General features: G+C 36.7%; 1 protein-coding gene across 3 annotated transcripts in view; it reads right to left on the bottom strand.

Annotated features, from left to right (window-relative positions):
* Window positions 1-9,823, bottom strand: part of TRPS1 (transcriptional repressor GATA binding 1) — a 206,694-nt gene that overhangs the window by 32,489 nt on the left and 164,382 nt on the right. The window lies entirely within an intron of this gene.

The raw sequence follows: 9,823 nt of genomic DNA, 5'->3' as shown, positions 1-9,823 counted from the left end.
AATAAACTTCAAATGCCATCTTCAAATGCCACATCAGTTGTATACTGGATGTATTTTGAACAACATGCATTGTAGACGTACAATAAGATTTTGAATGCCATTGTCTTACTCCAATGTTCCCACAGAGAAGCAGAAAGAAAACACTGTAAATTTCTGGAAACTAAATATTAATGATATCAAATACAATTGTGTTTTTGAAAGATAAAGCAAGATGAATCCAAAATCAAACCTGGCTCTGGAAGTGGGTTGTGACAGCAACAATACATTGCCTTCTTTGGGGTTTTTCTTTCCTTTCTTTCCAATAAGATTTCCCCATTGGTAAGAGCTGTGTGCCAGTACTCTTAGGACTCACAGCTTTTTACTATGTCATTCCAGTAGATGTTGCAGGAAAATGTATAGACTAGATTAGACTGCCTATTTTCCAAAATTATGAAATCCTGAAATAAAATAAGCTGAAGAAGACAGACTGAATGTTTGAATAAAATACCATAAGGCTCTACACAAGACTGAAAGTCACATTTAATTGATAGTTGGAGGTTCTCAAATAACACCCTGATGACTGTAAGACAACTAACTTAAGAAGAGCAGGAAAAGCAGAGCAAACTCCTCATTTGGAAAGAAAGTTTATCTTTCTATTTTCAGCATCTGTGATTACAATGTCAGTGAATTTATAGCAGCCTGTCTGAGATGCGTAATTCTGAACAATATCATTTTGCCATTTATATTGCCTATCTCTTTGAGGGAAAGTTGTTACAGGGTTGCAGCCAACACAGATATTTATTTTTTTCTTTTGAGAGGTAAGAAGAAAAGCATGAAGAACAACACAGTGAAGAGAAAAAGAGGAACATGCTGGCATCCTTACTGACTTCCTGGTAAGACAGATTCAGCAGCAGCCAAGGGCAACATCATCCCACAGGACTGCAGGAGTGGCCTGCCCCCCTGTGCTTTGCATCATGTAGGTGCTCAAATGTTGCACAGAATTAGATCATATGATCAACTAACAAAACAGGTACCCACTGTCAATTTACACAGATGGAACATAAATGCCAACACCTGCTCTCTTACTCTGGCAGCCAGAAAAATGTCCCAGCTAAAGCCACGCTCACCACTCTTTCCAGAGCTCCCCACCAACTCTCCCTATCCACTTCATGATAGCTGATGCCTACACTTCTGTAATTAGTTTTAAAACAGCAGAGCAGTAGTGGATTGCAGAGAGCACTTTACAGAAACTGCTGAATTAGAAAAACAAACAACCCTTTCCACTTGATATATAGTCAGGTAGGTAAAACACCAAAGTAGCACAGCAGCACTAGGATGGCCCAGTGTGTTGGGACTGCTGTCTTCCATTGAAGGTATCTAGGTCCACAGTGGGGTTAGAACTGCTTTTCAGGCACAGACACTTATTTCTGACCAGTAGCGTTCGCCCTAAACTGGAATATATGTAACAATCATCCTCTGGCAACGGACACATCAGATTTTTGTTATTCCCAAGCTTAGTTAATGAGGAAAACCCCTTAATTCCAAGTGAGAAGATCAGAGCGATATTTGTCGTTCACTATCACTATTTACATGGAAAGAAATTATGGGATTTCCCAGCAAGAAAAACTAAAATCTCCAGCTGAAACTAGTATGAAAATGGGTTCAGTGATCTTTTCCAAGAACATGAGGATGGTTAAACCATCCAAGGACCTCGGAAATTTATCATCTGACTTCAACCTCAACCTTTCGGCACAAACTAAAAAGAAAATCAAGACAGGCAACAAGAAACAATTGCTTTCATCACCTGAATCCCATTCTTTTTGATCCATTTGCTCTGTGGTTTTCATTGCCTGAAAGCACCCATTATGAAAGATCTACAAGGAGACAGAGACAACTGCAATGTTACTGTTCTTCTAAATGTTAGTCTTACAAAAAGAAGAAAGAAAAATGATGTCAGAGACAAAAAGATTACCTATTTCTTTGCATGTCTAAGGCCCAGACAGAGAACTGCATAATGTTCCTAAATTCAAGAAAGGAAGCCATTAAAAGTAAAATACATTAAAAAACACAGTAAGAAATAAAAGTTGGATAGTGAAATCTGAATATATGAGGTAACAGAAGTAATTACTTTGCTCTATACAGCTTATAGAGAACAAATATTTAAATCTCAAATGCAGAAAGCATTGTATACATTAAGGCCAATTTAACAGATTAGATTACTTTGATAAATTTCTTACTTGCTTTTTACTTTACAATCTAAGTTATAAGAAGTGAGAAGACATTTTGAAAATAAAATATGAGTGACAAACACTTCAAACAAGTTGATGTTTTCATGCTTGGTCCCTTTTTTTCAACATAGTCAATTAAAAATGAATGCACCAAAAATTCACTCTGCAATTTCAAGTCTTTTGAAAACTGGCACATGAAGAGAATAAATGCTGATGTCATTACATCAATGCCTCTGCACAAAATTTTCCCACCATTATCTTGAAAGCTCTAAATGACTCTCTTTGGGAAAAGAGAGTAGAGGTATTTTTAAATGCAGTAAATGGATAGAGGTTTTAAACACTCATATAAAGCATGTTCATTACAAATACTGGGGATTCAAATGAGCATGCAGAGCTTCCCACTGTATGTACATGTGACTAACCAAATCTTCTTGTTGCACTCCTTTGACTTAAGAAGCCTCCAAAGAATCGGGTAAGATATGAAAGGAGGCCATTCCCCTACCCTTTGACATTCTGTATCTACACAAAGGGCAGAGCAGCCAAGGTCTGTTATATATTACTCTGAAAATATCCCACAAACAGTACATAAAAGCCCCATATTTTGGTCAAATCTATTCTAGAAACATACATGCAAGTACAGAATTAGACCAGTGGAAATTAACTAAAGAGTTACAGATGGCCCTGTATATAAAGCAGTACAATATAAGAGAGACCATCTGGAAGTATGTTTTGTCCTTAACTGTTTTTTTTAAAAAAAAACACCAAAAAATCCTCCTTTCTGCTTTTCCTTTTCTAACGGCAAGTTTTCACTGTGCAATGAAACTGTGCTTGTTTTAGTTCCTGAAAAAATGAGGACTTGATCTATACACCTGCCAAGCTGGGAATCTGAAGTAGAGGTGCAGGCTAAATATTGAAGAAGCCAACATTTTAAGCATCAAACTTACCTGGTGATATTTGGGATGTGTTTAAGGAGTACAGTTACAAAGTGAATCCTTACTGATTTTTCATCATCAAAAAAGATATATATTTAATAAGTAACTTGTTCAGGAAACAAGCAGATATTCTTGGAGTGAGATGAATGTAATTATTGCTGCTGTCTTTAACTGGACCAACTATTGAATGTAAGCATTAACCAAGCTTGTAAAAAAAGCAGATGGGCACCCACCCTGTCTTGCTACAATTGCACAGCATTTGCACTACCAGAGTCAGAGGGGGAATAGTGGGATCAAACACAAATAGTGAAACACTTTTGTACTGCCATACTCATAACAAAATGTCACCTGCTGAGGTGTAGTGGGGTAGAAATTTAGTACTGGCTACTGAAGAGGTACTGAGCCTCCTGGGACTGTCAGCCTTGCTTCAAGTACCACATTTGCTGAGTTCTACCGTTTTTCACATGGATTAAAGGTCTACAGGTGTATGATACTTTAAACTAACAGTAAAAATATTTAATTAGCTTTCATTTTCAGAGGAATGCCTTGCAATGAAACGTTAGAGCATATTTTTCCTATCCTGAAGTATGGGAATAAGTCCCGTTAGCATAAATGTCCCATTAGCGACATTGAATGTGGTATGGTTTAGATTATATTCCCAGGCTAATATGTTATGGCCCTGGACAAATAAAACCAAAACAAATTATATCCATCTTTCTATAAATTCCATTATAGCTTAATTGTAAGATTTTTTTCTTTCTTTTTTTTTCTTTAATTTGCCATTTTTTTAATATCCGAATTGCTTGCATGTGCTTTTTCCCTTCTTGCCTCTCTCCTCTGCTTTCCCTCTCTGAGTCAACACAGCCTGGCAATTTGTCATTATGATAGATGAAAACGGGGAGCAACTCAATGAGTTGTTTTTTTTAGTTAATTAATATATCTGTAGCCCACAATTAACAGTATTACATACCTAAAACTAAAATTACATATTGCATTTTCCTTACATGCTGCTGCATTACTCTTACATTCACACTTTTCCATCACACATAATATGGAGCAAAGCCACAGTGTGTTCTTCTGTATTAACAAATCAGGGGGTCTTCCTCACGTGGGACAAACAAGCAGCATTAACAGCATCACTTGTTGTTTGTGAGACACATGCACTGCTACTATATCAGGTCAAGTGCTCTGTAACCTGCTTATCAGCAGTTAACACTAGATACAGTTTAAGAGAACAATTCAAAAATGGTTTTGATTGATTGCAACCAACTGGCAGTGTAATTGCACTCAAGCCATTAGGAATCCAATTGAACCCTGATCGAGTACTTCATTACTCCTGCTCTTTTCACAAGGGCACACCATCCCAAGTAATATTTTATATGTTATAAAAGGTTAGGTTTGAAAAATTAGCATTACAAATGTCACATTTACTTCCAGCTGGAAATGTGCAACAATGTGTGACAATACTGAATAAAATGTTGAAACATGTTTTCCTTTTGTTTTACTTTACTCATTTTTGTAATACAACACTGGTTACTGGAAAATGCCTTACAGCTTTATTCAAAACACATGTTCAAAGATCTGAATGAAAAAAAGCTTTGACTCTCTCTGGAACATCTAACCAATATATCATTTGTGTGCTTCAAATTTTTTTTTAGTGTCAAGAACACTTTTATGTCTTTAAGATTTATTTAAACTAGTTTATTATATAATGAAGCTTGTCAGATCATAAGAACAAAGTCAAACAATATGCTCTATATCAAAGTATAACATTTAACATATAGATTTAAGTATATGTATCAAGTACAATGCAATCAAGCAGGGTTTAATCTGAAAATGCAAATGGTTCAGATTATTAAAGACACATCTGTCCTTTGAAGCACAATTTAGGCTTTTTATCAAAAATCTGTGTGTAATTACGTTATTCCTTCCCACCAAACATATTTTGGCCATGGATTTCTTGGTTTGAAAACCTCTAGGTTTAACCCCAGGGCCAAAATTTCATAGCCTCAACCACTAACTAAAATATAAACACAAACATAAATTTCAGAATGTACCTAATCACTTCTAGTCCACAAACTATTATGGGACAGTCATTTTGATTACATTAATCTCACGGTGATAACAGAGTTGAATAAACTATCAAATATTAAATCCGAGTTTTCATATTCCTTTTTTCTCTATTTGTAAATATACTTTGCTTCTCCTGCTACTGTGCAGGAGCCTGTATGAGACAAATAAAAAGATGGGACTCTGCTTTCTTTTGCTTTGAACAACAGTGTCAACTTTACACATATATTCCTTATTGCCTAAGTGGCAAACACTCCTACAATGCATAATATGTTTAATAACAATATATACATAAAAACTACCTACCTCATTTTTAAACACTACTGTAAAGATCTGAGTAATTTGCAAATTAAACATTTCCAGTATTGATAAATTTAAATGTAAATTCTTGCAAGGATCAACAAGTGATTGCCTCAGATGTAAACAGCACATACCTGCAGATTTAAACTCCAAATTGTAAATAGAACCTGCCATGCAAGCAATCCATTAATCCTATTTTAAATGCATGGAAAATACTTAACAATGGGGATCTATACTGCTGTACTGCCATGCACAGATCTAGCAACTGTGCACACAGAGTAGTAATAACTCTTATCACACACAGAACTACAAGTAAAACATTTGTGCTTTAAGACACATTAAAAATGCCTTCTTCTGCACAAAATAAGGATCTTTTATGAGTTCCTGGAAATCTGAGTGTTATATTTAGTTCTTGTGAGTCTAGTAAAATGCAAAATGCTACACAATTGACACTCATTAAAGTAGTTTCAAATGCTAAAATATTGCAATGGCGACATAGTTGAAAAACATCAACTTCTTTAATATGCTTCATTTTGAAAGTCACAGGCCAGACATTAAAATGTTTGTTTACTCTGTATTTAAGAAACAGACACTCAGGTCCTCACCTGTCAATACTTTTGAAAGGAGAGATTCTTCACTGCTTTTTGATTTTTTGGATCTATTCTCACAACAGTAATTTATATATTTACATCAAATATCCATAGGGCACACAAATGTGTAAAAAACCAAAAGGTGTTAATTTATTTATGATTTATCCTCTTTCCCCAGTCCCACACAGAAAATTGCTGTTTCCTGTAACAAAATGCTGAGATGAGTGTTTGGTGTTCAGAGGTCAAGATTCCTATTCAAGACAAAGCTCCTCATCTTTCTAGAAATATTTCTGTATTTTAGAGGGAAAGAACAGTTTGGAAGAGGAAGAAAAGAAGCACTAAAAAGCATTAGCTCATCCTAACTTGGTAGGCTGTTTTCAAATGTATATGTAGTCCCACCAAGCAAACAGAATAACTTTTAAAACAGACACCAATAGTTATTCTTTTTCACAATGCAGACATTGTTTGATGGAATTCACACACCATGGGTGGCTTGTTAGATAAATAATAGAAAAAGAAGTACAGTATTACAGTATCTATTTAGAATGCTATTTTGGGATGTTGGAAGCAATAACCAAGATTTAAGTGATTTTACAATATTGTATTAAAAAAATTAAACTACCCCAAACTATCTCATCTAAAATAATACATGTTCCAAATGGCAAAAAAAATGAAAGAGCATGAGAAGCAGTACAGCTATAGCAACCCACAGCATTAAGGCCAGTGGTATCCAGACATGTTACTGAAAACTAAGCAAGGTTCACAGCAGGCTCAGAACATTAATAAATCAGGCTCTGATCAGCCAAAAACATAACAGAGACAACATCTTTTTAACTGTATATATTGGTTGCATGATAATAAACTGTTCCACATGAAGATAATAAACCCCAGTGGCAGATACAGACAATCCTACTTGTTGGGAGAAAGGGAGTTTGAGTCTGGTGGAGGAAGACAGAAAGATTGATGTAATAATCATACCCCAGGATTTCCTTGATTTTTTAGGCTTAGATCTCATTCTGAATATGTTTTAACACTAATTTATACATAAGATTCTTGCTTTTTTCATTCTAATCAACTTTAAGAATCTGCTGCTGAAGTCAGAAGCACCTATTTTCTCCACAACATTTCTCCAAACATAAAGCATTTGGTCCAGATCCAAAGTAGGCTTTAGGTATCTAAACCAGGATTTAGTTTGTCTTGAGGTGCCTGAACTCAAAACTGTGAGCTACATTAGCCATGCTTAGCAGCCATTAACCCTGAAAGCAGCTTTCACTTTCACCTGAAAGCTTCTCAGCCACATCAAGTTCTCCCTCAGAGTCAGTAGAGTTCCCTGTGCCTCAAGAACTCTCTGTCTGTTTCCTACATAAGCTCAGCAGGAACCTGGAAAATAGGCAAAATACACTGAAATGTCTCTTAAGAAAATAATCAGAACAGTGAGCACAGAAAAATTTCAGAGCAACTGGGGACACATTGACTTGGAAACATACATGGAAACACTTTCCTCTAGCTTAGCTGGTACAACACCTGCACAAAAAAATGAGGTGGATTCTAGATCTGTACCCAGAGTCAAGCTTTGTTGAAGAAAAGACCATTTTTCAGTAATAAATTCAAAAATCAAGGGAGAGAAGAAGAAAGGAAGAGCCTGACTCTGGAGCTCAGCATCTGGTTCAAGAGTGCTACTTCTTTGGGTTTGCTCCAGGAGCTACTTCTGTCCAACAACTGCTGTAACTAGCCATGTTAAGCAGAAATTGTCATCCTCATTTCCCAAATGTATAGCTGGACTCTTCTTTTTGTGCTGCAGACATTAAATAAATTGTTTAAAAAATTAGTCCCTAGACTATGCTTTCTGGATGTCACTAATAACCTCCCTCCCTTTCAATCACCTCCCTTTGAGCAGTCTTCTGCTGTCTCCTTTTGAGCCAGGAAATCTCTTTTAATTACTCATAGTTAATTCCCAGAGAAAACCTACAAGTGATATCTTACACTCCAAATCAAACATAAGATCAATATTTGAAAAAATAATGGATTTTATGGTGCCTGCAGGTAAATTACCAAGCACAGTTAGCGGTTCAGTGAGTGCTCTCCTGTGTTGACAAGGACCTCATCTTCATCTGAAGAAGAGAGAAAGGTTACTCAAGTTCTGAAACTGAGCATTACCAGCACCCAAAAAACCAACCCAAAATATCCCTTGGATATCAACAGACTTCCACTCACATTTCAAGATCCCACATATTCTTCTCAGTCTTTTAAAGTCAGTAATTCAACAACTGAAGTTTACTAAGATGACAGTCACATAAACAGCATACCACAAATGAGAATAAACAATTAATGATGTAATTTGTCTAGTCTTTCATCAATTATGGTCAGGCATAAATTGAGGGCAAAAAGAAGAAGATGGTTTTATAGCAAGCAGACTTCTGGAACAGTCTTTCCACAAGAAAGAATAGCAGCAGAGGGGGAAAGAAAAAAGTTCTATGCATTTTAAAATAGAACGTGATCTAATTCTTAAAAGGACAATGTGACGTCCTATGATTGCACAGGACTGAAGCAAGTGATACACGAGGTCTCTTCAGTGTCTTCTTCCTGTTATAGGTCCACACAAACACGCTGTACAGAAAAATTTCTTTCTTCTTTTCTCCAAAGAGCACCTAGCTTGATTACAATTTTGCAGTGGATCTTAGACCTTCTGGAAAGCTGTCAGCAGCTTCATTACTCAGAAAGGTGCAGATAAATAGAAGCTGAATTACAGATGCTGTTATACTATAATACTGTGCTCAGCTTCCTGGTAAAATAAATGGGTTTGTTACACTGAAGAAGTCTATATGGGAAAATCATGGTCCTGTTAAAATAAAAAATGAGCCGAAAAGCCATTCTGGACAAAAATCTAATTGCCAAGATGCGGCTGTCTGCAGCGGCACAAGTTTCTCTCTCGTAGTTGCGTAACAGGCTTTTTGGGTTGCAGTATTCTTGGCAGTCTGAGCAAGAACAGAGACTGTTCAAGTTACACAACTGCAATGTCATTAGTGGCTTCTTAGGAGTGTGCCCAGAGCTGCCCGAGTAAGTTAGCATTATACTAACACATGATAAGCTGCTCGTTGCAATGTCCCTGCTGCGCACACAAGCCCGGCTCTATCGCTGGTTCTCATGCACCACATCCCGGCGAGCGGCGGGAGCACTGCCCAGACTGCCCTGAGCTCTGTGCCCGCCCACTGCCTGCCTTCTTCCAAGAGCTGAAAGCCCATTCATTTTTATTCTTCATTTTTAGCAAGGTCAAAGGCTTTATTCAGAGGCCATTTACATCAGCTATTACTCCTTTTCACTGAGCAACTCACTCTCTGATCTGCGCTGGGTATTTCTGTCCATCACCAACTTTTAGGTGAAGTCCCTGCCTTTGTTAATGTGCTTACTTTCCCATTTGCTGCATGTTCTTTTGCTCTAGTGATCAGCATTACTGATCATACCCATTTACCTAAGAAATTTCACTTAGTCACTCACTTTATAGCATGCTAAACCCATTTACTCAAACACCCACTCTGACATTATCAGAAGCAGTATCAAGTATCAATTTCCTGTGCAAGGAGATATTCTTTAAAACACTCAATAGTAGTAATGCTAGTATGTAAAACCATGACCTGCTACTAGCAGTCCTGTTCCTATTTATTTGTTTTTAATATGGCATCATTCTTTTCTTGCACTGCAATAGGATCTGTAGGAGGTATAATAG

Source organism: Molothrus aeneus, chromosome 1 (genome assembly GCF_037042795.1).
Source record: "Molothrus aeneus isolate 106 chromosome 1, BPBGC_Maene_1.0, whole genome shotgun sequence".
Classification (NCBI taxonomy): Eukaryota; Metazoa; Chordata; class Aves; order Passeriformes; family Icteridae; genus Molothrus; species Molothrus aeneus.
The sequence above is the reverse complement of the archived record's forward strand: the minus strand, read 5'-3'. Positions and strand labels throughout refer to the sequence as shown.